Source organism: Sceloporus occidentalis, unplaced genomic scaffold (assembly GCF_023333645.1).
Source record: "Sceloporus occidentalis isolate IW3139 unplaced genomic scaffold, rSceOcc1.0.p SCAF_93, whole genome shotgun sequence".
Taxonomy (NCBI): Eukaryota; Metazoa; Chordata; class Lepidosauria; order Squamata; family Phrynosomatidae; genus Sceloporus; species Sceloporus occidentalis.
The window spans coordinates 237,025-261,904 of record NW_028317073.1 but is presented as its reverse complement, the minus strand read 5'-3'; positions in this window follow the sequence as shown (position 1 = coordinate 261,904).

Sequence of the window (24,880 nt, the reverse complement as noted above, 5' to 3'; positions counted from 1 at the left end):
CCGGAGTTGTTTCAGTGCTCTCCTGTTGCCTAAATAATAGTCAACATCCACCATTTCCACATCAGTTGGAAGAAGATCAAATATCCTCATTTTGCTGTTACCTATTCCTTTCTCAAAATGCTTTGAATCCAAATCTCTAAGAGCAGGAGCATCAAATGACATTCCAGTTCAGAAATACCCAGTTTATGTGGTGACCACGATGACATAGGATTGTGACATCACAGTGATTAAGAACAATAGCCCATGTTTTATGCTTCCACATACATACAGACATTTACAATATATATATATATATATATATATATATATATATATATATTAGGTTGGTCAAAACCAGTTTATCATTTTAATCCCTCTTTTCTCTCTTGGTATATTGTTCCTTAAATCTTGGAGATTGTTGCCATTTTGCCATATTCGTCCTGAGGTGTAATTCTTCTTTTAAATGCATGTTGATTGCCCAAAAATCCCGTTTAGATGGCAGTACACAACATATGCCACATATGTCACATATGTATATATATATATATATATATATATATATATATATATATATATATATAATACAGAAACACAATCTATAGATAAAATACAAGGTATGCTATCCCCTTTTTAGCTGCTGATAATAGGGGTTGCCCATCTCTCACTTTTTTCTTTTAAAAATAAAGATATTTATATAAATATATTAGGGTTTGTATGATTTAAAAAAAAAAAAAGAATTTCATATTATTTCTGTTGGAAAAGAGAGAGTTATGTTTCTTTCTTTTGTGAAACATCCCCAAGGACACTGCAGATCACCCTCTGAGGCCCTCGCAGGAATTAAAAACTATGCCAGATTAGCAAGCAATATGAATTTACAAATTCATATTTTGTATTATTATGCATGTTGTTATCTGTATATGTAAAAAAAGATGTATTTTAGGAACCTTGTTTCTTTTTTAGCCAAATTTTGTTTACCTTGGAAAGTACATTCCTTAATGTTAAACCCCTACCCTCTGGCCTCCTATAGCCCTTTTACATATAACCCCGCCCCTTTTTGTAACCTAAAACAATTTTCTCTTATTTATCTCTCTTTTTTCCTCTCCTGTTGAGGATCAAGCCTTCTGCAGACCACCATCTGAAGCCACGTACTAGCCCACCCTTCTGTTCATTGTACTTATCCTTTTTTTGCATTCTGAAACCACTTAGCCCTAATTATTGCTACAAGAGAGCTTCACCCCTACATTTGTTTCACATACCTATGCTTTTCCGGTAGACTGTAAGCTCACGAGCGGGGCCCTCATAAGCCCACCATTCCTGCCATGAACTTTGTATAAACTACCATAAGGCTAGATGGCAAGCTCACAGCAAGATTCTTAACTCCTGATGTGTCTGTATGCATTAATATATTTGTGTTATTAAATGTGTCAACTGCCCCAATTGAATTGTACATTGTTGCGTAACTTAGTAAATAAAAGGTAATAATAATAATTAGCCAGTTAGGAAGCACTTTACTTTGGCACCAAATCTATTACCAGCATATTAGCAGGGATCCAGCAGTTGTTGCTGTCCAGCTTATCTAATGATAGATCAACTGCCCAAATTTTTTTCTTGGCTTTTGTTTTTATTGCTACATTTAGAAAAACGGCAGGATTAACCCCTTAAGACCAGGCTTTTTTTTTATTTTTGTACCCTTCATGACCGAGTCTGTTTTAACATTTTTGCCACGCTCGTGTTTAGCTGTAATTTTCTTCTCTCGTTTAGTGTACCCACACAAGAAGCACCTTTTTTCACTTTTATTTTACCCAGTTACATACATAGTATTTGAATACACCTTTTTTATGGGCAGGGGAACCATGTTTAGCCACAACCACTCCCCACCCACTTCCTGTTCAACTGTCGGCCCACTTAAGACTGTTTCGGGCTATAACGTCTTACTCCATCCCCCATATAGCCCCTTCAGAAGAAGAAGAGGGGGAGCTCTGGGTATCCCAGCCTGGCAGATTCCCAAGTATGGTCATTCAAGAAGCATTAATTACTTAAAAATGTAAGAAGGCAAAAAACAGAAACCTTTAATAAGGAGTTTGAATTTCTGTGGCAAAAACCTGCCAGTGCCTACTTTTATGTCACATGATGTGCATTCTCTGAAAAAGTCTGAGAAAAAAAATGACACAAATAAAACATATTTTTGTAAAAGTTTGAGCCTTTCACAATACATAGAATTATGGTTCTAATTCTGCATTTACGTCTTATTCTGCAAAGTAGGTGGAACAACACCTTAAAATAGGTATTCTTGTATCTCTATCTCAGCATAGAGGTGTTAATCTCTAGATTGTTGTGACCAGGGCTGGGAAAGCCCATTCGATTGGACTTTCCTGAGCTGTGTTAAGTCTTTTAACCCCTTGATGACAATTGCCGGTCCGGGCACGTCACGGAAATTCAAGTCGATAACGACAAATGACGTGCCAGGACCGGCACGTCATTAAAGGGGTGCAGAAAGCGATCTATTTTCGCTTTCTGCACCGAAACGGCGTTGCTGTAATGCCTCGACCTCGCGGCATTCAGCATCGCCATTATCGGCACAAAGGGGCCATCTCTGGCCCCTCCCCGGGGCGTCAACATCCGCCATACTTTGTATGGCGGAGGACGCCCGTTTTAAAAGCGTTTAGGAGGCGATCAACTTAAATGGTGTCGCTGGAATGCCTCGATCAGGAGGCATCCAGCGACACCAAACACTTACCTGGGGATGGACTGTGACCGCTCCGGAGAGCGGTCACAGCCGCAGCTGCCGGTGATCTTCGCCATCAGCAAGATGGCGGCGGTCCGGGAAAATTCAATTAAGAAAAACAATAAAGTCTAAAAAGTTTGCTAGACGGTCTCCTGACCCTCTAGAGAACTCTGGCTCCACTTGCAGGTTGATTACAGGTACTGCATTCAACCATGCAAGTCAATGGAGCTCAGCTTTCTAATCACAGTGTGATTAGAAAAAATAAATTAAAAATAAAATAAAATTAATAATAATTAGAAAAAAAATAGTAAAAAACCAGTAAAATGTAAAAATAATTTCCCACTGATGTCACTATCAGGGGAACCTTCAAGTTGAAAAAAAATGTTAAAAAAATAAAAAAAAAGGCAAAAAAAAAAAATATATATATAAAAAATATATTTTTGTGAGCAAGTCCTAAAATTAGCATATTAGCTTAAAACAATATTTTAAATACTGGCATATTAAATGCCCATGGGGTGTCTACTTTTAAAAAATGTATGATTTGATGGGGTAAATTGAATTGACTGGGTTCAACAAGGTCCCAATTAACACGGGGGGAAGGATGGCCACACATCTAATTTCCAATTAGAAAAATGCACACGTACCAAATGTGGCCTTTTAGTTCCCCCCAAAAATGATAAACCCATGCATGTGGGGTATCGCTGTATTCAGGAGATGTTGCTGAACACATATTGGGGTGTCGTGTGACAGCGGCATATACCAGGAGCTGTAAATTCATACATAAAGTAGGTGTGTGTGGGAAAAATACACACACAAAAATACTACTGCAAACTTTGAAAAAATGCTCGTGGTAAAATGTGTGCATGCAAAGAGTTAAAATACTAGCATTTGAAATACCCTGGGGTGTCTAGTTTTCAAAAATATATAGCTTTATTGGGTACACTGAAATGGCCCGGCTCAAAGATGTACCAAATAGGGCATGGGCAGTGGATCCCCAAATGCCAAAGTTCAACATTGAAAAATGTGCATGCCCCAAATGTGGCCCTTTTGCCCCCAAACAGCCAGGCAAAATCATTCATGTGAGGTATCGCTGTACTCAGGAGATGTTGCTAAACACATATTGGGGTGTTTTTTGATAGTGACATATACCAGAACCTGTTTATTCATACCTAAAGTAAAATGTGTGTGAAAAAACAAATGCAAAAAAATTACTACCATAAAGTTTGACAAAGGCTGATGGTAGAATAAGTGCTTGGAAAGGGTTAAAATACCAGCATTTGGAATACCCTGGGCTGTCTAGTTTTCAAAAATATATGATTTGATGGGGTAAATTGCATTGGCCGGCTTCAAAGATACCCGAAATGGCACATGGGGGGAAGAATTACCAGATTTGGAAAAAATGGCTTTGAAATAGCAAAACGCTACCTGTACTTATTGCTCCATAACGTGCAGAAAAAAAACAAAAAAACATAAAAACATTGGGTATTTCTAAACTCAGGACAAATATTAGAATCTATTTAGCAGGTTTTTTTATTACCTTTTATAGATGAGTAAAAGATTTTTCAACTAAAAGTTAGAAACAGTCATTTTTTTCTAAATTTTTCACCATATTTTATACTTTTTTTAATAGTAAATCATATGATACAATCAAAACAATGTCATCTAAAGAAAGCCCTTCTTGTCCTGAAAAAAACAATATCTAATGTGTGTGGGTTCAGTAAACGGGAAAGAAGAAAATTACAGCTAAACACGAGCAGCGCAGAAATGTTAAAACGGCCATTGTCACGAAGGGTACAAAAAGTAAAATCAGCCTTTGTCACGAAGGGGTTAATCAGTTGGTTTTTTTGTGGCCATTATGTGTTTTGGCAGCCTGATAGATTTTAATACGATCAGCTGAGTTCCTCTGGAGCTAATACTTTGTAACAGAATTGTTTTTATCAAACTATTCTTTGAAACATGCATGGGACCGGCATAAAACTATCCAGAATCAACAAGACCGAGGGCTGATTAAGGCCTGAATCATTACGTCAGGAAAAATGGGCAGCCCTGGGTATAAATAGGTCCTGGGAGTGATCTCTGTACTGCCCCCTTATATATTTATACATAGTTATTAAGTCCCCCCTAAGCCGTCTTTTTTCCAAACTAAATAACCCTAATTCTGATAATCTTTCTGGGTACTGTAGTCCTCCCATTCCCCTTATTACTCTGGTTGCCCGTCTTTGAACCCTCTCCAGCTCCACTATATCTTTCTTGTACACTGGTGCCCAGTACTGTACACAGTATTCCATGTGTGGTCTGACTAGTGACTTGTACAGTGGTAGAATTATTTCCTTGTCGTGGGCATCTATGCCCCTTTTGATGCATCCCATGATTTTATTTGCCTTAGCAGCAGCTGCCTGACACTGGTCGCTACAGGTAAATTTACTGTTAACTAAAACTCCTAAGTCCTTTTCCATGTCAGTCGTCCCCAGTGTTTTCCCATTTAATACATATTCCCAGCCTGGATCAAGATATACGACATCCAGCGATTCACCGCGATCCAGTCTTGAGCTCACCTCCTCATAAAAGCTGATCAGGTTAGTTTGACAGGGCCGATCCCTTGTAAACCCATATTAACTACACATATATGAAATATCACATTCACAGAAGAGAGCAAAATTAAGTCAAACATTTTATTCAACATCACATAACTAAAGCTAGGTGTTGTAGCTACCACACTCTCCTCCACTTTGGGGTAAAGGTGTCCCCATCTTCTCCATCCCTGGACCGCTTCACAGGAGTCGTGCCTTCTCCAAAATATTTCCCCTTTTTCCCTTTTGGTGTCAAAATCTCATCCTCTTCACCTTCCAACTGCCGCTTTATAGCTTTTCTGCTATCCTCAAAGATTTCAATCTTTCTTTTTTTAGTTACAGCAAAGCCATCATCTTCTCCATCCCGGAGTTGTTTCAGTGCTCTCCTGTTGCCTAAATAATAGTCAACATCCACCATTTCCACATCAGTTGGAAGAAGATCAAATATCCTCATTTTGCTGTTACCTATTCCTTTCTCAAAATGCTTTGAATCCAAATCTCTAAGAGCAGGAGCATCAAATGACATTCCAGTTCAGAAATACCCAGTTTATGTGGTGACCACGATGACATAGGATTGTGACATCACAGTGATTAAGAACAATAGCCCATGTTTTATGCTTCCACATACATACAGACATTTACAATATATATATATATATATATATATATATATATATTAGGTTGGTCAAAACCAGTTTATCATTTTAATCTCTCTTTTCTCTCTAGGTATATTGTTCCTTAAATCTTGGAGATTGTTGCCATTTTGCCATATTCGTCCTGAGGTGTAATTCTTCTTTTAAATGCATGTAGATTGCACAAAAATCCCGTTTAGATGGCAGTGCACAACATATGCCACATATGTCACATATGTATATATATATATATATATATATATATATATAACACAGAAACACAATCTATAGATAAAATACAAGGTATGCTATCCCCTTTTTAGCTGCTGATAATAGGGGTTGCCCATCTCTCACTTTTTTCTTTTAAAAATAAAGATATTTATATAAATATATTAGGGTTTGTATGATTTAAAAAAAAAAAAGGAATTTCATATTATTTCTGTTGGAAAAGAGAGAGTTATGTTTCTTTCTTTTGTGAAACATCCCCAAGGACACTGCAGATCACCCTCTGAGGCCCTCGCAGGAATTAAAAACTATGCCAGATTAGCAAGCAATATGAATTTAAAAATTCATATTTTGTATTATTATTATTATGCATGTTGTTATCTGTATATGTAAAAAAATATGTATTTTAGGAACCTTGTTCTTTTTTAGCCAAATTTTGTTTACCTTGGAAAGTACATTCCTTAATGTTAAACCCCTCCCCTCTGGCCTCCTATTGCCCTTTTATATATAACCCCGCCCCTTTTTGTAACCTAAAACAATTTTCTCTTATTTATCTCTCTTTTTTCCTCTCCTGTTGAGGATCAAGCCTTCTGCAGACCACCATCTGAAGCCACGTACTAGCCCACCCTTCTGTTCATTGTATTTATCCTTTTTTTGCATTCTGAAACCACTTAGCCCTAATTATTGCTACAAGAGAGCTTCACCCCTACATTTGTTTCACATACCTATGCTTTTCCGGTAGACTGTAATCTCACGAGCGGGGCCCTCATAAGCCCACCATTCCTGCCATGAACTTTGTATAAACTACCATAAGGCTAGATGGCAAGCTCACAGCAAGATTCTTAACTCCTGATGTGTCTGTATGCATTAATGTATTTGTGTTATTAAGTGTGTCAACTGCCCCAATTGAATTGTACATTGTTGCGTAACTTAGTAAATAAAAGGTAATAATAATAATTAGCCAGTTAGGAAGCACTTTACTTTGGCACCAAATCTATTACCAGAATATTAGCAGGGATCCGGCAGTTGTTGCTGTCCAGCTTATCTAATGATAGATCAACTGCCCAAATTTTTTTCTTGGCTTTTGTTTTTATTGCTACATTTAGAAAAACGGCAGGATTAACCCCTTAAGACCAGGCTTTTTTTTAATTTTTGTACCCTTCATGACCGAGTCTGTTTTAACATTTTTGCGACGCTCGTGTCTCGCTGTAATTTTCTTCTCTCGTTTAGTGTACCCACGCAAGAAGCACCTTTTTTCACTTTTATTTTACCCAGTTACATACATAGTATTTGAATACACCTTTTTTATGGGCAGGGGAACCATGTTTAGCCACAACCACTCCCCACCCACTTCCTGTTCAACTGTCGGCCCACTTAAGACTGTTTCGGGCTATAACGTCTTACTCCATCCCCCATATAGCCCCTTCAGAAGAAGAAGAGGGGGAGCTCTGGGTATCCCAGCCTGGCAGATTCCCAAGTGTGGTCATTCAAGAAGCATTAATTACTTAAAAATGTAAGAAGGCAAAAAACAGAAACCTTTAATAAGGAGTTTGAATTTCTGTGGCAAAAACCTGCCAGTGCCTACTTTTATGTCACATGATGTGCATTCTCTGAAAAAGTCTGAGAAAAAAAATGACACAAATAAAACATATTTTTGTAAAAGTTTGAGCCTTTCACAATACATAGAATTATGGTTCTAATTCTGCATTTACGTCTTATTCTGCAAAGTAGGTGGAACAACACCTTAAAATAGGTATTCTTGTATCTCTATCTCAGCATAGAGGTGTTAATCTCTAGATTGTTGTGACCAGGGCTGGGAAAGCCCATTCGATTGGACTTTCCTGAGCTGAGTTAAGTCTTTTAATCAGTTGGTTGTTTTGTGGCCATTATGTGTTTTGGCAGCCTGATAGATTTTAATACGATCAGCTGAGTTCCTCTGGAGCTAATACTTTGTAACAGAATTGTTTTTATCAAACTATTCTTTGAAACATGCATGGGACCGGCATAAAACGATCCAGAATCAACAAGACCGAGGGCTGATTAAGGCCTGAATCATTACATCAGGAAAAATGGGCAGCCTAGATGGCAGAATGCTTCTTCTCCACAGTCAAATTCTATGTTTCTGAGTTTTACTTTTGAACTCTTAGTAAGTGCTGGCATTGACCTTAATGAGTAAACCTATTCACCCCTTTATTTCTGTTAATACTGGCAGAGCCTTAACTTAGCTGAGCTCAGTGTAGGAAACACCATTCATTCCTGTATTAAAGACGCTGTTGTGTGGCTGAGCATGATGGGAGATGTGACCCCCATCATATGTATAGCATTAGCTGGCTGATTGGCAGCACAGGTTGGTTGGGGCGTTCACTGGGTATGTGGCACAAGGCCAAAAATGGTTTCTCATTTATTATGTACATAGTAACATAGTAACATAGTTCATAAGGTTGAAAAAAGACCAAAGTCCATCAAGTTCAACCTATATACATATTGTGTCCTTACTGTGTTGATCCAGAGGAAGGCAAAAAACCCTTATGAAGCAGATGCCAATTGCCCCATACCAGGGGGAATATTCCTTCCCGACTCCAAATATGGCAATCAGAATAAATCCCTGGATCAACGTTCTGTCCCTATTAATCTAATATCTATAACTGGTAATATTATTGCTTTCAAGAAACACGTCCAGGCTCCTTTTGAACTCTTTTATTGAGTTTACTATTACCACTTCCTCTGGCAGAGAGTTCCATAATCTCACCGCTCTTACTTTAAAGAACCCCTGTCTGTGCTGGTGTAGAAACCTTCTTTCCTCCAGCCGTAGAGGATGTCCCCTTGTTATAGATACAGTCCTGGGTATAAATAGGTCCTGGGAGTGATCTCTGTACTGCCCCCTTATATATTTATACATAGTTATTAAGTCCCCCCTAAGCCGTCTTTTTTCCAAACTAAATAACTCTAATTCTGATAATCTTTCTGGGTACTGTAGTCCTCCCATTCCCCTTATTACTCTGGTTGCCCGTCTTTGAACCCTCTCCAGCTCCACTATATCTTTCTTGTACACTGGTGCCCAGTACTGTACACAGTATTCCATGTGTGGTCTGACTAGTGATTTGTACAGTGGTAGAATTATTTCCTTGTCGTGGGCATCTATGCCCCTTTTGATGCACCCCATGATTTTATTTGCCTTAGCAGCAGCTGCCTGACACTGGTCGCTACAGGTAAATTTACTGTTAACTAAAACTCCTAAGTCCTTTTCCATGTCAGTCGTCCCCAGTGTTTTCCCATTTAATACATATTCCCAGCCTGGATCAAGATATACGACATCCAGCGATTCACCCCGATCCAGTCTTGAGCTCACCTCCTCATAAAAGCTGATCAGGTTAGTTTGACAGGGCCGATCCCTTGTAAACCCATATTAACTACACATATATGAAATATCACATTCACAGAAGAGAGCAAAATTAAGTCAAACATTTTATTCAACATCACATAACTAAAGCTAGGTGTTGTAGCTACCACACTCTCCTCCACTTTGGGGTAAAGGTGTCCCCATCTTCTCCATCCCTGGACCGCTTCACAGGAGTCGTGCCTTCTCCAAAATATTTCCCCTTTTTCCCTTTTGGTGTCAAAATCTCATCCTCTTCACCTTCCAACTGCCGCTTTATAGCTTTTCTGCTATCCTCAAAGATTTCAATCTTTCTTTTTTTAGTTACAGCAAAGCCATCATCTTCTCCATCCCGGAGTTGTTTCAGTGCTCTCCTGTTGCCTAAATAATAGTCAACATCCACCATTTCCACATCAGTTGGAAGAAGATCAAATATCCTCATTTTGCTGTTACCTATTCCTTTCTCAAAATGCTTTGAATCCAAATCTCTAAGAGCAGGAGCATCAAATGACATTCCAGTTCAGAAATACCCAGTTTATGTGGTGACCACGATGACATAGGATTGTGACATCACAGTGATTAAGAACAATAGCCCATGTTTTATGCTTCCACATACATACAGACATTTACAATATATATATATATATATTAGGTTGGTCAAAACCAGTTTATCATTTTAATCCCTCTTTTCTCTCTTGGTATATTGTTCCTTAAATCTTGGAGATTGTTGCCATTTTGCCATATTCGTCCTGAGGTGTAATTCTTCTTTTAAATGCATGTTGATTGCCCAAAAATCCCGTTTAGATGGCAGTACACAACATATGCCACATATGTCACATATGTATATATATATATATATATATATATATATATATATATATATATATATAATACAGAAACACAATCTATAGATAAAATACAAGGTATGCTATCCCCTTTTTAGCTGCTGATAATAGGGGTTGCCCATCTCTCACTTTTTTCTTTTAAAAATAAAGATATTTATATAAATATATTAGGGTTTGTATGATTTAAAAAAAAAAAAAGAATTTCATATTATTTCTGTTGGAAAAGAGAGAGTTATGTTTCTTTCTTTTGTGAAACATCCCCAAGGACACTGCAGATCACCCTCTGAGGCCCTCGCAGGAATTAAAAACTATGCCAGATTAGCAAGCAATATGAATTTACAAATTCATATTTTGTATTATTATGCATGTTGTTATCTGTATATGTAAAAAAAGATGTATTTTAGGAACCTTGTTTCTTTTTTAGCCAAATTTTGTTTACCTTGGAAAGTACATTCCTTAATGTTAAACCCCTACCCTCTGGCCTCCTATAGCCCTTTTACATATAACCCCGCCCCTTTTTGTAACCTAAAACAATTTTCTCTTATTTATCTCTCTTTTTTCCTCTCCTGTTGAGGATCAAGCCTTCTGCAGACCACCATCTGAAGCCACGTACTAGCCCACCCTTCTGTTCATTGTACTTATCCTTTTTTTGCATTCTGAAACCACTTAGCCCTAATTATTGCTACAAGAGAGCTTCACCCCTACATTTGTTTCACATACCTATGCTTTTCCGGTAGACTGTAAGCTCACGAGCGGGGCCCTCATAAGCCCACCATTCCTGCCATGAACTTTGTATAAACTACCATAAGGCTAGATGGCAAGCTCACAGCAAGATTCTTAACTCCTGATGTGTCTGTATGCATTAATATATTTGTGTTATTAAATGTGTCAACTGCCCCAATTGAATTGTACATTGTTGCGTAACTTAGTAAATAAAAGGTAATAATAATAATTAGCCAGTTAGGAAGCACTTTACTTTGGCACCAAATCTATTACCAGCATATTAGCAGGGATCCAGCAGTTGTTGCTGTCCAGCTTATCTAATGATAGATCAACTGCCCAAATTTTTTTCTTGGCTTTTGTTTTTATTGCTACATTTAGAAAAACGGCAGGATTAACCCCTTAAGACCAGGCTTTTTTTTTATTTTTGTACCCTTCATGACCGAGTCTGTTTTAACATTTTTGCCACGCTCGTGTTTAGCTGTAATTTTCTTCTCTCGTTTAGTGTACCCACACAAGAAGCACCTTTTTTCACTTTTATTTTACCCAGTTACATACATAGTATTTGAATACACCTTTTTTATGGGCAGGGGAACCATGTTTAGCCACAACCACTCCCCACCCACTTCCTGTTCAACTGTCGGCCCACTTAAGACTGTTTCGGGCTATAACGTCTTACTCCATCCCCCATATAGCCCCTTCAGAAGAAGAAGAGGGGGAGCTCTGGGTATCCCAGCCTGGCAGATTCCCAAGTATGGTCATTCAAGAAGCATTAATTACTTAAAAATGTAAGAAGGCAAAAAACAGAAACCTTTAATAAGGAGTTTGAATTTCTGTGGCAAAAACCTGCCAGTGCCTACTTTTATGTCACATGATGTGCATTCTCTGAAAAAGTCTGAGAAAAAAAATGACACAAATAAAACATATTTTTGTAAAAGTTTGAGCCTTTCACAATACATAGAATTATGGTTCTAATTCTGCATTTACGTCTTATTCTGCAAAGTAGGTGGAACAACACCTTAAAATAGGTATTCTTGTATCTCTATCTCAGCATAGAGGTGTTAATCTCTAGATTGTTGTGACCAGGGCTGGGAAAGCCCATTCGATTGGACTTTCCTGAGCTGTGTTAAGTCTTTTAACCCCTTGATGACAATTGCCGGTCCGGGCACGTCACGGAAATTCAAGTCGATAACGACAAATGACGTGCCAGGACCGGCACGTCATTAAAGGGGTGCAGAAAGCGATCTATTTTCGCTTTCTGCACCGAAACGGCGTTGCTGTAATGCCTCGACCTCGCGGCATTCAGCAACGCCATTATCGGCACAAAGGGGCCATCTCTGGCCCCTCCCCGGGGCGTCAACATCCGCCATACTTTGTATGGCGGAGGACGCCCGTTTTAAAAGCGTTTAGGAGGCGATCAACTTAAATGGTGTCGCTGGAATGCCTCGATCAGGAGGCATCCAGCGACACCAAACACTTACCTGGGGATGGACTGTGACCGCTCCGGAGAGCGGTCACAGCCGCAGCTGCCGGTGATCTTCGCCATCAGCAAGATGGCGGCGGTCCGGGAAAATTCAATTAAGAAAAACAATAAAGTCTAAAAAGTTTGCTAGACGGTCTCCTGACCCTCTAGAGAACTCTGGCTCCACTTGCAGGTTGATTACAGGTACTGCATTCAACCATGCAAGTCAATGGAGCTCAGCTTTCTAATCACAGTGTGATTAGAAAAAATAAATTAAAAATAAAATAAAATTAATAATAATTAGAAAAAAAATAGTAAAAAACCAGTAAAATGTAAAAATAATTTCCCACTGATGTCACTATCAGGGGAACCTTCAAGTTGAAAAAAAATGTTAAAAAAATAAAAAAAAAGGCAAAAAAAAAAAATATATATATAAAAAATATATTTTTGTGAGCAAGTCCTAAAATTAGCATATTAGCTTAAAACAATATTTTAAATACTGGCATATTAAATGCCCATGGGGTGTCTACTTTTAAAAAATTTATGATTTGATGGGGTAAATTGAATTGACTGGGTTCAACAAGGTCCCAATTAACACGGGGGGAAGGATGGCCACACATCTAATTTCCAATTAGAAAAATGCACACGTACCAAATGTGGCCTTTTAGTTCCCCCCAAAAATGATAAACCCATGCATGTGGGGTATCGCTGTATTCAGGAGATGTTGCTGAACACATATTGGGGTGTCGTGTGACAGCGGCATATACCAGGAGCTGTAAATTCATACATAAAGTAGGTGTGTGTGGGAAAAATACACACACAAAAATACTACTGCAAACTTTGAAAAAATGCTCGTGGTAAAATGTGTGCATGCAAAGAGTTAAAATACTAGCATTTGAAATACCCTGGGGTGTCTAGTTTTCAAAAATATATAGCTTTATTGGGTACACTGAAATGGCCCGGCTCAAAGATGTACCAAATAGGGCATGGGCAGTGGATCCCCAAATGCCAAAGTTCAACATTGAAAAATGTGCATGCCCCAAATGTGGCCCTTTTGCCCCCAAACAGCCAGGCAAAATCATTCATGTGAGGTATCGCTGTACTCAGGAGATGTTGCTAAACACATATTGGGGTGTTTTTTGATAGTGACATATACCAGAACCTGTTTATTCATACCTAAAGTAAAATGTGTGTGAAAAAACAAATGCAAAAAAATTACTACCATAAAGTTTGACAAAGGCTGATGGTAGAATAAGTGCTTGGAAAGGGTTAAAATACCAGCATTTGGAATACCCTGGGCTGTCTAGTTTTCAAAAATATATGATTTGATGGGGTAAATTGCATTGGCCGGCTTCAAAGATACCCGAAATGGCACATGGGGGGAAGAATTACCAGATTTGGAAAAAATGGCTTTGAAATAGCAAAACGCTACCTGTACTTATTGCTCCATAACGTGCAGAAAAAAAACAAAAAAACATAAAAACATTGGGTATTTCTAAACTCAGGACAAATATTAGAATCTATTTAGCAGGTTTTTTTATTACCTTTTATAGATGAGTAAAAGATTTTTCAACTAAAAGTTAGAAACAGTCATTTTTTTCTAAATTTTTCACCATATTTTATACTTTTTTTAATAGTAAATCATATGATACAATCAAAACAATGTCATCTAAAGAAAGCCCTTCTTGTCCTGAAAAAAACAATATCTAATGTGTGTGGGTTCAGTAAACGGGAAAGAAGAAAATTACAGCTAAACACGAGCAGCGCAGAAATGTTAAAACGGCCATTGTCACGAAGGGTACAAAAAGTAAAATCAGCCTTTGTCACGAAGGGGTTAATCAGTTGGTTTTTTTGTGGCCATTATGTGTTTTGGCAGCCTGATAGATTTTAATACGATCAGCTGAGTTCCTCTGGAGCTAATACTTTGTAACAGAATTGTTTTTATCAAACTATTCTTTGAAACATGCATGGGACCGGCATAAAACTATCCAGAATCAACAAGACCGAGGGCTGATTAAGGCCTGAATCATTACGTCAGGAAAAATGGGCAGCCCTGGGTATAAATAGGTCCTGGGAGTGATCTCTGTACTGCCCCCTTATATATTTATACATAGTTATTAAGTCCCCCCTAAGCCGTCTTTTTTCCAAACTAAATAACCCTAATTCTGATAATCTTTCTGGGTACTGTAGTCCTCCCATTCCCCTTATTACTCTGGTTGCCCGTCTTTGAACCCTCTCCAGCTCCACTATATCTTTCTTGTACACTGGTGCCCAGTACTGTACACAGTATTCCATGTGTGGTCTGACTAGTGACTTGTACAGTGGTAGAATTATTTCCTTGTCGTGGGCATCTATGCCCCTTTTGATGCATCCCATGATTTTATTTGCCTTAGCAGCAGCTGCCTGACACTGGTCGCTACAGGTAAATTTACTGTTAACTAAAACTCCTAAGTCCTTTTCCATGTCAGTCGTCCCCAGTGTTTTCCCATTTAATACATATTCCCAGCCTGGATCAAGATATACGACATCCAGCGATTCACCGCGATCCAGTCTTGAGCTCACCTCCTCATAAAAGCTGATCAGGTTAGTTTGACAGGGCCGATCCCTTGTAAACCCATATTAACTACACATATATGAAATATCACATTCACAGAAGAGAGCAAAATTAAGTCAAACATTTTATTCAACATCACATAACTAAAGCTAGGTGTTGTAGCTACCACACTCTCCTCCACTTTGGGGTAAAGGTGTCCCCATCTTCTCCATCCCTGGACCGCTTCACAGGAGTCGTGCCTTCTCCAAAATATTTCCCCTTTTTCCCTTTTGGTGTCAAAATCTCATCCTCTTCACCTTCCAACTGCCGCTTTATAGCTTTTCTGCTATCCTCAAAGATTTCAATCTTTCTTTTTTTAGTTACAGCAAAGCCATCATCTTCTCCATCCCGGAGTTGTTTCAGTGCTCTCCTGTTGCCTAAATAATAGTCAACATCCACCATTTCCACATCAGTTGGAAGAAGATCAAATATCCTCATTTTGCTGTTACCTATTCCTTTCTCAAAATGCTTTGAATCCAAATCTCTAAGAGCAGGAGCATCAAATGACATTCCAGTTCAGAAATACCCAGTTTATGTGGTGACCACGATGACATAGGATTGTGACATCACAGTGATTAAGAACAATAGCCCATGTTTTATGCTTCCACATACATACAGACATTTACAATATATATATATATATATATATATATATATATATATTAGGTTGGTCAAAACCAGTTTATCATTTTAATCTCTCTTTTCTCTCTAGGTATATTGTTCCTTAAATCTTGGAGATTGTTGCCATTTTGCCATATTCGTCCTGAGGTGTAATTCTTCTTTTAAATGCATGTAGATTGCACAAAAATCCCGTTTAGATGGCAGTGCACAACATATGCCACATATGTCACATATGTATATATATATATATATATATATATATATATATATATATAACACAGAAACACAATCTATAGATAAAATACAAGGTATGCTATCCCCTTTTTAGCTGCTGATAATAGGGGTTGCCCATCTCTCACTTTTTTCTTTTAAAAATAAAGATATTTATATAAATATATTAGGGTTTGTATGATTTAAAAAAAAAAAAAGAATTTCATATTATTTCTGTTGGAAAAGAGAGAGTTATGTTTCTTTCTTTTGTGAAACATCCCCAAGGACACTGCAGATCACCCTCTGAGGCCCTCGCAGGAATTAAAAACTATGCCAGATTAGCAAGCAATATGAATTTAAAAATTCATATTTTGTATTATTATTATTATGCATGTTGTTATCTGTATATGTAAAAAAATATGTATTTTAGGAACCTTGTTCTTTTTTAGCCAAATTTTGTTTACCTTGGAAAGTACATTCCTTAATGTTAAACCCCTCCCCTCTGGCCTCCTATTGCCCTTTTATATATAACCCCGCCCCTTTTTGTAACCTAAAACAATTTTCTCTTATTTATCTCTCTTTTTTCCTCTCCTGTTGAGGATCAAGCCTTCTGCAGACCACCATCTGAAGCCACGTACTAGCCCACCCTTCTGTTCATTGTATTTATCCTTTTTTTGCATTCTGAAACCACTTAGCCCTAATTATTGCTACAAGAGAGCTTCACCCCTACATTTGTTTCACATACCTATGCTTTTCCGGTAGACTGTAATCTCACGAGCGGGGCCCTCATAAGCCCACCATTCCTGCCATGAACTTTGTATAAACTACCATAAGGCTAGATGGCAAGCTCACAGCAAGATTCTTAACTCCTGATGTGTCTGTATGCATTAATGTATTTGTGTTATTAAGTGTGTCAACTGCCCCAATTGAATTGTACATTGTTGCGTAACTTAGTAAATAAAAGGTAATAATAATAATTAGCCAGTTAGGAAGCACTTTACTTTGGCACCAAATCTATTACCAGAATATTAGCAGGGATCCGGCAGTTGTTGCTGTCCAGCTTATCTAATGATAGATCAACTGCCCAAATTTTTTTCTTGGCTTTTGTTTTTATTGCTACATTTAGAAAAACGGCAGGATTAACCCCTTAAGACCAGGCTTTTTTTTAATTTTTGTACCCTTCATGACCGAGTCTGTTTTAACATTTTTGCGACGCTCGTGTCTCGCTGTAATTTTCTTCTCTCGTTTAGTGTACCCACGCAAGAAGCACCTTTTTTCACTTTTATTTTACCCAGTTACATACATAGTATTTGAATACACCTTTTTTATGGGCAGGGGAACCATGTTTAGCCACAACCACTCCCCACCCACTTCCTGTTCAACTGTCGGCCCACTTAAGACTGTTTCGGGCTATAACGTCTTACTCCATCCCCCATATAGCCCCTTCAGAAGAAGAAGAGGGGGAGCTCTGGGTATCCCAGCCTGGCAGATTCCCAAGTGTGGTCATTCAAGAAGCATTAATTACTTAAAAATGTAAGAAGGCAAAAAACAGAAACCTTTAATAAGGAGTTTGAATTTCTGTGGCAAAAACCTGCCAGTGCCTACTTTTATGTCACATGATGTGCATTCTCTGAAAAAGTCTGAGAAAAAAAATGACACAAATAAAACATATTTTTGTAAAAGTTTGAGCCTTTCACAATACATAGAATTATGGTTCTAATTCTGCATTTACGTCTTATTCTGCAAAGTAGGTGGAACAACACCTTAAAATAGGTATTCTTGTATCTCTATCTCAGCATAGAGGTGTTAATCTCTAGATTGTTGTGACCAGGGCTGGGAAAGCCCATTCGATTGGACTTTCCTGAGCTGAGTTAAGTCTTTTAATCAGTTGGTTGTTTTGTGGCCATTATGTGTTTTGGCAGCCTGATAGATTTTAATACGATCAGCTGAGTTCCTCTGGAGCTAATACTTTGTAACAGAATTGTTTTTATCAAACTATTCTTTGAAACATGCATGGGACCGGCATAAAACGATCCAGAATCAACAAGACCGAGGGCTGATTAAGGCCTGAATCATTACATCAGGAAAAATGGGCAGCCTAGATGGCCGAATGCTTCTTCTCCACAGTCAAATTCTATGTTTCTGAGTTTTACTTTTGAACTCTTAGTAAGTGCTGGCATTGACCTTAATGAGTAAACCTATTCACCCCTTTATTTCTGTTAATACTGGCAGAGCCTTAACTTAGCTGAGCTCAGTGTAGGAAACACCATTCATTCCTGTATTAAAGACGCTGTTGTGTGGCTGAGCATGATGGGAGATGTGACCCCCATCATATGTATAGCATTAGCTGGCTGATTGGCAGCACAGGTTGGTTGGGGCGTTCACTGGGTATGTGGCACAAGGCCAAAAATGGTTTCTCATTTATTATGTACATAGTAACATAGTAACATAGTTCATAAGGTTGAAAAAAGACCAAAGTCCATCAAGTTCAACCTATATACATATTGTGTCCTTACTGTGTTGATCCAGAGGAAGGCAAAAAACCCTTATGAAGCAGATGCCAATTGCCCCATACCAGGGGGAATATTCCTTCCCGACTCCAAATATGGCAATCAGAATAAATCCCTGGATCAACGTTCTGTCCCTATTAATCTAATATCTATAACTGGTAATATTATTGCTTTCAAGAAACACGTCCAGGCTCCTTTTGAACTCTTTTATTGAGTTTACTATTACCACTTCCTCTGGCAGAGAGTTCCATAATCTCACCGCTCTTACTTTAAAGAACCCCTGTCTGTGCTGGTGTAGAAACCTTCTTTCCTCCAGCCGTAGAGGATGTCCCCTTGTTATAGATACAGTCCTGGGTATAAATAGGTCCTGGGAGTGATCTCTGTACTGCCCCCTTATATATTTATACATAGTTATTAAGTCCCCCCTAAGCCGTCTTTTTTCCAAACTAAATAACTCTAATTCTGATAATCTTTCTGGGTACTGTAGTCCTCCCATTCCCCTTATTACTCTGGTTGCCCGTCTTTGAACCCTCTCCAGCTCCACTATATCTTTCTTGTACACTGGTGCCCAGTACTGTACACAGTATTCCATGTGTGGTCTGACTAGTGATTTGTACAGTGGTAGAATTATTTCCTTGTCGTGGGCATCTATGCCCCTTTTGATGCACCCCATGATTTTATTTGCCTTAGCAGCAGCTGCCTGACACTGGTCGCTACAGGTAAATTTACTGTTAACTAAAACTCCTAAGTCCTTTTCCATGTCAGTCGTCCCCAGTGTTTTCCCATTTAATACATATTCCCAGCCTGGATCAAGATATACGACATCCAGCGATTCACCCCGATCCAGTCTTGAGCTCACCTCCTCATAAAAGCTGATCAGGTTAGTTTGACAGGGCCGATCCCTTGTAAACCCATATTAACTACACATATATGAAATATCACATTCACAGAAGAGAGCAAAATTAAGTCAAACATTTTATTCAACATCACATAACTAAAGCTAGGTGTTGTAGCTACCACACTCTCCTCCACTTTGGGGTAAAGGTGTCCCCATCTTCTCCATCCCTGGACCGCTTCACAGGAGTCGTGCCTTCTCCAAAATATTTCCCCTTTTTCCCTTTTGGTGTCAAAATCTCATCCTCTTCACCTTCCAACTGCCGCTTTATAGCTTTTCTGCTATCCTCAAAGATTTCAATCTTTCTTTTTTTAGTTACAGCAAAGCCATCATCTTCTCCATCCCGGAGTTGTTTCAGTGCTCTCCTGTTGCCTAAATAATAGTCAACATCCACCATTTCCACATCAGTTGGAAGAAGATCAAATATCCTCATTTTGCTGTTACCTATTCCTTTCTCAAAATGCTTTGAATCCAAATCTCTAAGAGCAGGAGCATCAAATGACATTCCAGTTCAGAAATACCCAGTTTATGTGGTGACCACGATGACATAGGATTGTGACATCACAGTGATTAAGAACAATAGCCCATGTTTTATGCTTCCACATACATACAGACATTTACAATATATATATATATATATATATATATATATATATATATATATATATATATATATATATATATATATATATATATATATATATATATTAGGTTGGTCAAAACCAGTTTATCATTTTAATCCCTCTTTTCTCTCTTGGTATATTGTTCCTTAAATCTTGGAGATTGTTGCCATTTTGCCATATTCGTCCTGAGATGTAATTCTTCTTTTAAATGCATGTTGATTGCACAAAAATCCCGTTTAGATGGCAGTACACAACATATGCCACATATGTCACATATGTATATATATATATATATATATAATACAGAAACACAATCTATAGATAAAATACAAGGTATGCTATCCCCTTTTTAGCTGCTGATAATAGGGGTTGCCCATCTCTCACTTTTTTCTTTTAAAAATAAAGATATTTATATAAATATATTAGGGTTTGTATGATTTAAAAAAAAAAAAGAATTTCATATTATTTCTGTTGGAAAAGAGAGAGTTATGTTTCTTTCTTTTGTGAAACATCCCCAAGGACACTGCAGATCACCCTCTGAGGCCCTCGCAGGAATTAAAAGCTATGCCAGATTAGCAAGCAATATGAATTTACAAATTCATATTTTGTATTATTATGCATGTTGTTATCTGTATATGTAAAAAAATATGTATTTTAGGAACCTTGTTTCTTTTTTAGCCAAATTTTGTTTACCTTGGAAAGTACATTCCTTAATGTTAAACCCCTCCCCTCTGGCCTCCTATAGCCCTTTTATATATAACCCCGCCCCTTTTTGTAACCTAAAACAATTTTCTCTTATTTATCTCTCTTTTTTCCTTTCCTGTTGAGGATCAAGCCTTCTGCAGACCACCATCTGAAGCCACGTACTAGCCCACCCTTCTGTTCATTGTATTTATCCTTTTTTTGCATTCTGAAACCACTTAGCCCTAATTATTGCTACAAGAGAGCTTCACCCCTACATTTGTTTCACATACCTATGCTTTTCCGGTAGACTGTAAGCTCACGAGCGGGGCCCTCATAAGCCCACCATTCCTGCCATGAACTTTGTATAAACTACCATAAGGCTAGATGGCAAGCTCACAGCAAGATTCTTAACTCCTGATGTGTCTGTATGCATTAATGTATTTTTGTTATTAAATGTGTCAACTGCCCCAATTGAATTGTACATTGTTGCGTAACTTAGTAAATAAAAGGTAATAATAATAATTAGCCAGTTAGGAAGCACTTTACTTTGGCACCAAATCTATTACCAGCATATTAGCAGGGATCCGGCAGTTGTTGCTGTCCAGCTTATCTAATGATAGATCAACTGCCCAAATTTTTTTCTTGGCTTTTGTTTTTATTGCTACATTTAGAAAAACGGCAGGATTAACCCCTTAAGACCAGGCTTTTTTTTTATTTTTGTACCCTTCATGACCGAGTCTGTTTTAACATTTTTGCGACGCTCGTGTTTAGCTGTAATTTTCTTCTCTCGTTTAGTGTACCCACGCAAGAAGCACCTTTTTTCACTTTTATTTTACCCAGTTACATACATAGTATTTGAATACACCTTTTTTATGGGCAGGGGAACCATGTTTAGCCACAACCACTCCTCACCCACTTCCTGTTCAACTGTCGGCCCACTTAAGACTGTTTCGGGCTATAACGTCTTACTCCATCCCCCATATAGCCCCTTCAGAAGAAGAAGAGGGGGAGCTCTGGGTATCCCAGCCTGGCAGATTCCCAAGTATGGTCATTCAAGAAGCATTAATTACTTAAAAATGTAAGAAGGCAAAAAACAGAAACCTTTAATAAGGAGTTTGAATTTCTGTGGCAAAAACCTGCCAGTGCCTACTTTTATGTCACATGATGTGCATTCTCTGAAAAAGTCTGAGAAAAAAAATGACACAAATAAAACATATTTTTGTAAAAGTTTGAGCCATTCACAATACATAGAATTATGGTTCTAATTCTGCATTTACGTCTTATTCTGCAAAGTAGGTGGAACAACACCTTAAAATAGGTATTCTTGTATCTCTATCTCAGCATAGAGGTGTTAATCTCTAGATTGTTGTGACCAGGGCTGGGAAAGCCCATTCGATTGTACTTTCCTGAGCTGAGTTAAGTCTTTTAATCAGTTGGTTTTTTTGTGGCCATTATGTGTTTTGGCAGCCTGATAGATTTTAATACGATCAGCTGAGTTCCCCTGGAGCTAATACTTTGTAACAGAATTGTTTTTATCAAACTATTCTTTGAAACATGCATGGGACCGGCATAAAACTATCCAGAATCAACAAGACCGAGGGCTGATTAAGGCCTGAATCATTACATCAGGAAAAATGGGCAGCCTAGATGGCCGAATGCTTCTTCTCCACAGTCAAATTCTATGTTTCTGAGTTTTACTTTTGAACTCTTAGTAAGTGCTGGCATTGACCTTAATGAGTAAACCTATTCACCCCTTTATTTCTGTTAATACTGGCAGAGCCTTAACTTAGCTGAGCTCAGTGTAGGAAACACCATTCATTCCTGTATTAAAGACGCTGTTGTGTGGCTGAGCATGATGGGAGATGTGACCCCCATCATATGTATAGCATTAGCTGGCTGATTGGCAGCACAGGTTGGTTGGGGCGTTCACTGGGTATGTGGCACAAGGCCAAAAATGGTTTCTCATTTATTATGTACATAGTAACATAGTAACATAGTTCATAAGGTTGAAAAAAGACCAAAGTCCATCAAGTTCAACCTATATACATATTGTGTCCTTACTGTGTTGATCCAGAGGAAGGCAAAAAACCCTTATGAAGCAGATGCCAATTGCCCCATACCAGGGGGAATATTCCTTCCCGACTCCAAATATGGCAATCAGAATAAATCCCTGGATCAACGTTCTGTCCCTATTAATCTAATATCTATAACTGGTAATATTATTGCTTTCAAGAAACACGTCCAGGCTCCTTTTGAACTCTTTTATTGAGTTTACTATTACCACTTCCTCTGGCAGAGAGTTCCATAATCTCACCGCTCTTACTGTAAAGAACCCCCGTCTGTGCTGGTGTAGAAACCTTCTTTCCTCCAGCCGTAGAGGATGTCCCCTTGTTATAGATACAGTCCTGGGTATAAATAGGTCCTGGGAGTGATCTCTGTACTGCCCCCTTATATATTTATACATAGTTATTAAGTCCCCCCTAAGCCGTCTTTTTTCCAAACTTAATAACCCTAATTTTGATAATCTTTCTGGGTACTGTAGTCCTCCCATTCCCCTTATTACTCTGGTTGCCCGTCTTTGAACCCTCTCCAGCTCCACTATATCTTTCTTGTACACTGGTGCCCAGTACTGTACACAGTATTCCATGTGTGGTCTGACTAGTGACTTGTACAGTGGTAGAATTATTTCCTTGTCGTGGGCATCTATGCCCCTTTTGATGCACCCCATGATTTTATTTGCCTTAGCAGCAGCTGCCTGACACTGGTCGCTACAGGTAAATTTACTGTTAACTAAAACTCCTAAGTCCTTTTCCATGTCAGTCGTCCCCAGTGTTTTCCCATTTAATACATATTCCCAGCCTGGATCAAGATATACGACATCCAGCGATTCACCGCGATCCAGTCTTGAGCTCACCTCCTCATAAAAGCTGATCAGGTTAGTTTGACAGGGCCGATCCCTTGTAAACCCATATTAACTACACATATATGAAATATCACATTCACAGAAGAGAGCAAAATTAAGTCAAACATTTTATTCAACATCACATAACTAACGCTAGGTGTTGTAGCTACCACACTCTCCTCCACTTTGGGGTAAAGGTGTCCCCATCTTCTCCATCCCTGGACCGCTTCACAGGTGTCGTGCCTTCTCCAAAATATTTCCCCTTTTTCCCTTTTGGTGTCAAAATCTCATCCTCTTCACCTTCCAACTGCCGCTTTATAGCTTTTCTGCTATCCTCAAAGATTTCAATCTTTCTTTTTTTAGTTACAGCAAAGCCATCATCTTCTCCATCCCGGAGTTGTTTCAGTGCTCTCCTGTTGCCTAAATAATAGTCAACATCCACCATTTCCACATCAGTTGGAAGAAGATCAAATATCCTCATTTTGCTGTTACCTATTCCTTTCTCAAAATGCTTTGAATCCAAATCTCTAAGAGCAGGAGCATCAAATGACATTCCAGTTCAGAAATACCCAGTTTATGTGGTGACCACGATGACATAGGATTGTGACATCACAGTGATTAAGAACAATAGCCCATGTTTTATGCTTCCACATACATACAGACATTTACAATATATATATATATATATATATATATATATATATATATATATATATATTAGGTTGGTCAAAACCAGTTTATCATTTTAATCCCTCTTTTCTCTCTTGGTATATTGTTCCTTAAATCTTGGAGATTGTTGCCATTTTGCCATATTTGTCCTGAGGTGTAATTCTTCTTTTAAATGTATGTTGATTGCACAAAAATCCCGTTTAGATGGCAGTACACAACATATGCCACATATGTCACATATGTATATATATATATATAATACAGAAACACAATCTATAGATAAAATACAAGGTATGCTATCCCCTTTTTAGCTGCTGATAATAGGGGTTGCCCATCTCTCACTTTTTTCTTTTAAAAATAAAGATATTTATATAAATATATTAGGGTTTGTATGATTTAAAAAAAAAAAAAGAATTTCATATTATTTCTGTTGGAAAAGAGAGAGTTATGTTTCTTTCTTTTGTGAAACATCCCCAAGGACACTGCAGATCACCCTCTGAGGCCCTCGCAGGAATTAAAAGCTATGCCAGATTAGCAAGCAATATGAATTTACAAATTCATATTTTGTATTATTATGCATGTTGTTATCTGTATATGTAAAAAAATATGTATTTTAGGAACCTTGTTTCTTTTTTAGCC